Below are 7,711 nucleotides of genomic sequence, written 5' to 3' on the forward strand. Positions count from 1 at the left end.
TCCTTTGTTGGATGAACTTTTAGACCTAGACCACTTGTCCCTTACTAAATTCAAGTCATTCTGGAGAGCTCTAAAATATCATGAAAGGAGGATACACAAAAAGTAGGGTATTCTTTCACCCCACCCCTCATTTCTATTTTCCCAATACCTTTCCCTAAACCTTATCAGCCCATTTGAAAAAGAAAGTGATTTATATTTGAAGATAACCCATGTGTTTTGGATCTTTTTTTCTGCTATGATATTAATCATTTTTTACTTGCATCTTGCAAGAAACAACAAAAAATTACAAATAGATATCCTCCTGCCAAATGAAAAAAAGTTCTATAACCTAAGGTTCAGGATGAGAGAAGTTATATTCTTAGGGTACTAAGGTTTAATAATAGATTTGTGATCATTTTGAGTTCTTTAAATACCGTCTGCAGTGACCTGACAGCAGAGGGTTGAAGGAAGAAGAGAGTGGACAGTCATAGTTACATGAAAACAAAGCTACAGGGCTCAGTTGTGGTTTGTCTGGTTGTGTTCCTGCTCTCATGAGTGACACTTACCCAACTCCAACTCTTTAGAAGGGGCCCAACAGAGGACAGACAATCATCCATGCAAAGGCTGTAGGAAGAGTCAAACACCTGGTGAGTAGATGAACCAGATGATCATAAATTATTTTTTAATTCCAAAGTTGTATGAATCCAAATTAAAATTTTTAGGTTTTGTTGTAGTTTTTAATCTTTTGTGTGTGTGACAGAGAATGTAAAACAGAATGCACATACAGAAAAGTACATAAACCAAGCTACTGTGAAATGACCATTTAGGTCAAGAATAGAACATAGTCATCTCTGAAGTCTTTCCACGACCCTTACCAATCTCATGCCCCATATCCTGACTTTTATGGCTGCATTAGTCCATTCTCACATTGTTATAAAGATACTACCAGAGACTGGGTAATTTATAAAGGAAAGAGGTTTAATGGACTCACAGTTCAATGGCACAGTTCATGGCTGGGAAGGTCTCAGGAAACTTAAAATCATGGTGGAAGGGGAAGCAAGCATGTCATTCTTCACAAGGCAGCAGGAGAGAGAAGAATGGGCAAAGGAGGAACTTGCCAAACACATAAAACCATCAGATCCCCTGAGGACTCATTCACTATTACAAGAACACATGGGGGAAACCACCCCCATGATTCAATTACCTCCACCTGGTCTCTCCCTTGACATGTGGGGATTATGGGGATTAAAATTCAAGATGAGATTGTGGGTAGGGAACACAGCCAAACCATATCAATGTTAAACTTTTCTTTTTAGATCTATCACTATGCAATCAATATAGTTTAATTTGCATGTTTTAGAAAAAACCTTATATAAACAGAACCATATACTGTGTGTTTTGCTATTTTTGTTCTACCTTATGGTTCTAAGATTGACCCATGCTGTTAGACATAGTTGTCCTTCCTTCATTTTTGTGGCTAGACCCAGATAAGTTCTGATGAATAAAGGCTTAGGCAAGTCCTGAGCCCCCTCGGCTGTTACTTCATTGGTAATTCAGCAGGACTGGTTATTCTGTATGTAGGGTTCTGTTGCAGAGAACAGAATACTCTCTAGCTCATTTAGGCAGGTAGCAATTTACTACCTGCTTTTAAGTGATTTTAAGATTTTAAGATTTTAAGTGGCATAAAGAATTCTTGGAAGGAGAGACAACACAGCCTATAGAGTGACCTTTTGCTTACCTTCCTTTGCCCTGCCCAGCTACACACAGTACTGGACACCAAGGGAGCTGCTGCCACTCTAGGATCAGGGCTCCTCAGGCTCCAGCACCATATTGCCACTGCCTTGATCACAAAGCCACTGCAATCAGAGACCCTCTTGATTAAAAGGTACCAGGATTATGAAGCCACTAATGCTACATACTCCAGAACCATTCTATTCCTGACACAAACTGCACTAGCAAAAATGGATGTCCATTGCCTTTCTCTTGAATACCCATGCAAGGTACCTATGCTAGCAATCAAATCTCTGCTGACATTGCCAAGAAGACCAAACACCCTTATAACACACCTGCCAGCAAAAATGGCAAAAGCAATATGAGGATATTTGGTTTGCAAAGTCTAAAAACATCTGGGACTTTAGATGAAGTGTGTGAGAAAAAGTAGTCTTCATTGTATATCACAGCAATGGCTTTCAAATTTGAGATCAGAACCCATCATTAGCAGATCATGAGAACATTAAAAGAAACAAAATAGAACAGAATAGAAAATATCAGAAGTCATCAACTCAGTAAGCACAAGTATTATTTTGTAGTACACATATGTGTATACTGGATTGCAATATCAGATGTTTTTCTTACAGTGGGTTGAGTTCTTTAAAAAGTTTAAAAGCCACTGCACTAAAAGGAGGGTAGAATAGGTATTGAGTGCCCATCAACCATATTCACCACAATTCCTCTTATTGAACATAGACTTCAACTGTTGAACATGTTCAACAATGAGACTCTTGGCAGATCTTGATGGCTAGTGTCTTCTAACAATCTACTTTGGAGCATCTTAGTGGTCTGGATCATCCTTACAGCCTGAGCAATTCAGAAACACAAGACACAGTGCTGGTGGCTTGGATCAAATCCTCTCCACAAATGCCTTAAATTCAGCTAAGATCACTTAAGCTCCAGAAAAGATAGGATTTGGAAGTCTGTGTGTTGCCAGTAACTGGTAGAGTACTCGGACTGAGGGCACAGATGGTTGTGTCTACCTGCCTCCCTTTTGAAGTCATCCTCCACAAGTCCCTTTGTGAGCTTTTAAAAACACAAACCTGATTATTTCACTTTTGTTTTAAAGCATTTGAAATATTCTTTGGCTTACGGCAGTGATTCATAAACTTGAGATGCTTGTTAAAATACAGATTCCCAGATCCTCCTTAGGGATTCTAACTCAATAACTTCAGGATGAGTCCCAGGAATCTGTACTTTTAGTGAGAACCTCTATTGAATAAAAACTGGACTACTAAGCATGATCAAAACAATTTGTTCCACACCAAACTGGCCCACCTACATTTTTCCATTTTGTTTCTCCCTCCCCACCACCAGTCTCTCTTCTCTTACCTTCTTGTTGCCCTCCCTCTTGCTCCCATGTCAAACATCCTTACCCTCCTCTCACTTCCACCCAAAGACAAAGAACTTACCTTAAAGAACCTAGCTCCAATATTACGTCTTTAGGAAACCTTTTATATGCTAATAAAGCTTTTTTTGATACTCCATATATTTTATAATGCATTATAATATTGTGGTAATCACATTAAATTGTAATTATTTGTTGACATGCCATTTTTCCTTACTAAAACTAGGACCGCATTAGGTACAATCAGTGTATCTTAAGGTTGTTGTTGTTTTTTTTTTTTTTTTTTTTTTTTTTTTTTTTTTTTTTTTTTTTTTTTGTCTTGCTTTTTTCCCCAGGCTGGAGTGAAGTAGTACCATCTTGGCTCACTACAACCTCCACCCCCCGAGTTCAAGTGATTCTCCTGCCTCAGACTCCTTAGTAGTTGGAATTATAGGTGCCTGCCACCATGCCTGGCTAATTTTTGTATTTTTAGTAGAGACAGGGTTTCACCATGTTGGCCAGGCTGGTCTCGAACTCCTGACCTCAGGTAATCTGCCAGCCTCGGCCTCCCAAAGTTCTGGGATTATAGGTGTGAGCTACCACACCCAGACATCTTATTTTTTTTATATTTCCAGTGCCCGGCACATGGCAGATGTATCAACAATTTTTATTTAATGAATGAATGAGTGAACGAATTATATATGGATGAATGGTTGGATTGATGGATGGTTAGATGGATATAACTGCTTCTCTAAAATATGGAATTAAAAAAATATTGGTCTACAATGGAGATTAGGACTGTTACAGCTGGAACAGCTGATCATAGTTGCTGAAGCCTTTGGAAAACTAAGTGCATATGGGTTAAAACCAGGTTCCATGAAATTCAATGTTAGCCATCAATAATGTTGAGTGTGGAAGGTGGAGGTTTGATTGGGAACTGAATATTGGCATAGTATCAAAGTTTTTCCCTGCCAAATACTTATCAAGAGGAAAAACATCGAGTTTATGATGGAGAAACTTATTTCACGTCAATTTGATCCAGTGAACTGCTGTTCACTGGTGGAGGGAGAGCTTGACCTCATGTGTCTTTTGATGTGATAGCCCAAGTAAAGTACAGCATCAGAGCATTCCTGCAAAGTAATAATGGCCTGATTCTGGACATGAGGAATCATCAGATATACTTAGGTAGAGGAATATCTACAGAATGAAGAGATAGAAAGATTGAAGAACTGTTCCAGAATGAAGAAGATTTAAAAATCTATGACAATGAAATGCAATGCATGATCCTGGGTAGACTCCTGCACAAGAAAATAAAGAGATATTATTGGGACTGTTGGAAAAATTTGAGAGTGTTCTGTTAATTAGATAGTAGTGTTGTATCAATGTTGACTTCTTAATTTGGAGGGTTGTAAGGTGGTTATGTAGGAGAATGTATTTGTTTTGGAGAAATACACACTGGAGGAACGGGGAGTGATTAATCATCAGGTCTGCAATTACTGCTTAAGTGGTTCATAACAGAATAATGTAAATGTTGCGAGAGAGAGAGAAATGGAGGAAAGGGGTAAAATGTTAATAATTGGGAACTTTGGGTGAGGAGATATGGGAGTTTTTGTACATATCTTGCCAATTTTCTGTAAAGTTCATTTAATAATAATTGATTGACTTCTACTTGTGACCAAGATGGAATAACAGGGATCAGATTTAGCTCTCTGACTCAAAAAACTGCCAAGGTAGCTAGAGTGTGTAGGATGGAGTAGTTGGGATACAGAAGAGAATAATTCTGGAGATCCTTAGAGGATTCCCTTTGAGTATTCAGCAGAGTGCTGATTAAAGCACGTATGTGAGAAAATGATCCAAAGCTGGAGAAACTATTAGATAAAAAGTATTCTGCAGTCACAAAGGGCTGGGAATGGGGTCTGTTCTCAATAGCCAGATTGAAAAATCTCGTAATTTATGGAACATTGGATAGAGTAGTTAGAAAGGTCCCGTCTCAGTACTAAGGAATAAGTTACCAAGACTAAGTGCTGCCGTGGTCCAGCCTAACAAATCTTAAAAAGACTCAAAAGGATCAAAATGTTTCCAGGGAACTTAACTATATCCCAGAACAAAGCTCACGAATATTTATAGCTACACAAAAATATCCAGGACCCAACAAGGTAAAATTCACAGTGTCTGGCATCCAATAAAAGAGTGCCAGACATTCTAAGAAGCAGAAAAAATGAGACCCATAATGAAGAGAATAATCAACCAATTGAAACCTACTCAGAACTGACACAGACGTTAGCATTATTAGACACAGACATTTGAAAAGTTAATTTAACAGTATTCCAAAAGCTAAAAAAAGATATAGAATATGTTATAAAAATACAAAACAAATCAAACAATGAGAGCTAAAAACTATAATGTCTGAGATGAAAAATTCACTAGATGGCATTTATAGCAGTTAAAATATTACAGAAGAAAAGATTAGTAAACTTGAAAACATCAGCAGAAGCTACTCAAGACAAAACACAGAGAGGAAAAAAAAGTATTTTAAGATAATTATAAGAGCTTCAGTAGTTGTGAGACAAATTTCATCAGGCTAATATAATGTAATAAGAGACTCATTAATGTACATGTAACATACATTACACTACATCATACATTATATTACATCATTAATATACACGTAATAATATACATGTAAAACAGTAGGGGGGAAGGCAAAAAAATATTGACATTATATAGCTGGAAATTTCCAAATTTGATGAAATCTATAAACCCACAGATCCAACAACTCCAAAGAACTCTAATTACAAGAAATATAAAGAAAACCACACCAAGGAATATAATAATCAAATTTCTCCAAATCAATGATAAATAGAAAATCTTAAAAGTAACCAGAGAAAGAACATGTGTTACATAAGAGGAACAAAGATATGAAAGCCAGAAAATTTCTCATCTGAAACTATGCAAGCGAAAGAGAGTGGATCAACATATTTAGAAGGAAAAATAACAACTATCATCTATAGTCAGTGAAATAAAAACTCTTTCAGTTATACAAAAGCTGAAATAATTGATCACCAATAGCACCTCAATACAAGAAATGTTAAAAGAAGTCCTTCAAGTAGAAGAAAAATGGTACCAGATGAAAATCTGAATCTACTTATAAAAACAAGGAGAACCATAAATGGGAACTATGGAAAACTATACTAGATTTGTGTTCTTAAATTTAAATTCTTAAAATATATTTGACTATTTAAACAAAATTATAGCAATGTGCTATGAAGTATATGACATAAAAAAGATACAAACTGTCAAAGTGCACAAAAGAAGAACTGGATAGCTTGATTAGCTTTATACTTATTAAAAATTGAACTTATATTTCCTTAATATAAAAAATTTCAGGCTTAGATGGCATCACTAATGAATTCTACCAAATATTTAGGGAACAAATAATACTAATCTTACACAAACTCTTACAGAAAATTGAAGAGAACGAAATCCTTCCCATCTTATTTTGTGAGGTTACTATTATCCTGATACCAAAACCAAACAAAAACATTATATGATTAGAAAATAACAGAACTGGCCGGGCGCGGTGGCTCAAGCCTGTAATCCCAGCACTTTGGGAGGCCGAGGCGGGTGGATCACGAGGTCAGGAGATCGAGACCATCCTGGCTAACATGGTGAAACCCCGTCTCTACTAAAAATACAAAAAACTAGCCGGGCGTGGTGGCGGGCGCCTGTAGTCCCAGCTACTCGGAGGCTGAGGCAGGAGAATGGCGTGAACCTGAGAGGCGGAGCTTGCAGTGAGCCGAGATCGCGCCACTGCACTCCAGCCTGGGTGACACAGCGCGAGACTCTGTCTCAAAAAAAAAAAAAAAAAGAAAAAAAGAAAATAACTGTATTCCTCATGAACATAGACACAGAAATTCAATATTCTAGAAAATTGAATCCAAGAGTATATGAAAAGGATAATACATCCTGACCAAGTGAGGTTTATTTTGGGAATGAAAGTTTGGCTTACTATTAAAAATCATTGAAAGTAGTATATCCTATTAACACATGAAAAAATAAAAACTATATCATTATCTGAATAGATGCTGCTGCGATGTGAATGTATCCCCCCAAAAGTTCATGTGTTGAAAAGTTAACACCCAAATTCATATATCGATGCTATTCAGAGGTGGAGTCTTTGTGAGGTAATTAGGATTAGATGAGGTCATGAGGGTGGGATGCCCATGGAATAATTAGTGGCTTTATAAGAAAGGGAAGAGAGATCTAAGCCAGTACTTTCTCACACCATGTGATCTTTTTGCCATACTATTATGGAGCAAGAAGGCTCTCACCAGATGCAGCCCCTTAATCTTGGAATTCTCAGTCTCCAGAACTTTAAGAAATACATTTTTTCTATGCAAAATATCTCGTCTGTGGTATTCTCTTACAGCAGCAGAAAAACAGACTAAGACAGATGCAGAAAGAGCATTTGACAAAATCAAACATGTGTTCTTACTTAAAAAAAAAAAAAAAAAACTCTCAGCGAATCAGAAATAGAACTTCCACTCAATCTGATAAAGGGTATCTAAGAAAAACCTAGAGGAAACATAATACTTAACAGTGAAAAATACAAAGATTTTCTCCCAAATTAGGGAA

This window comes from Papio anubis, chromosome 9 (genome assembly GCF_008728515.1).
Source record: "Papio anubis isolate 15944 chromosome 9, Panubis1.0, whole genome shotgun sequence".
In the NCBI taxonomy this organism is placed as follows: domain Eukaryota; kingdom Metazoa; phylum Chordata; class Mammalia; order Primates; family Cercopithecidae; genus Papio; species Papio anubis.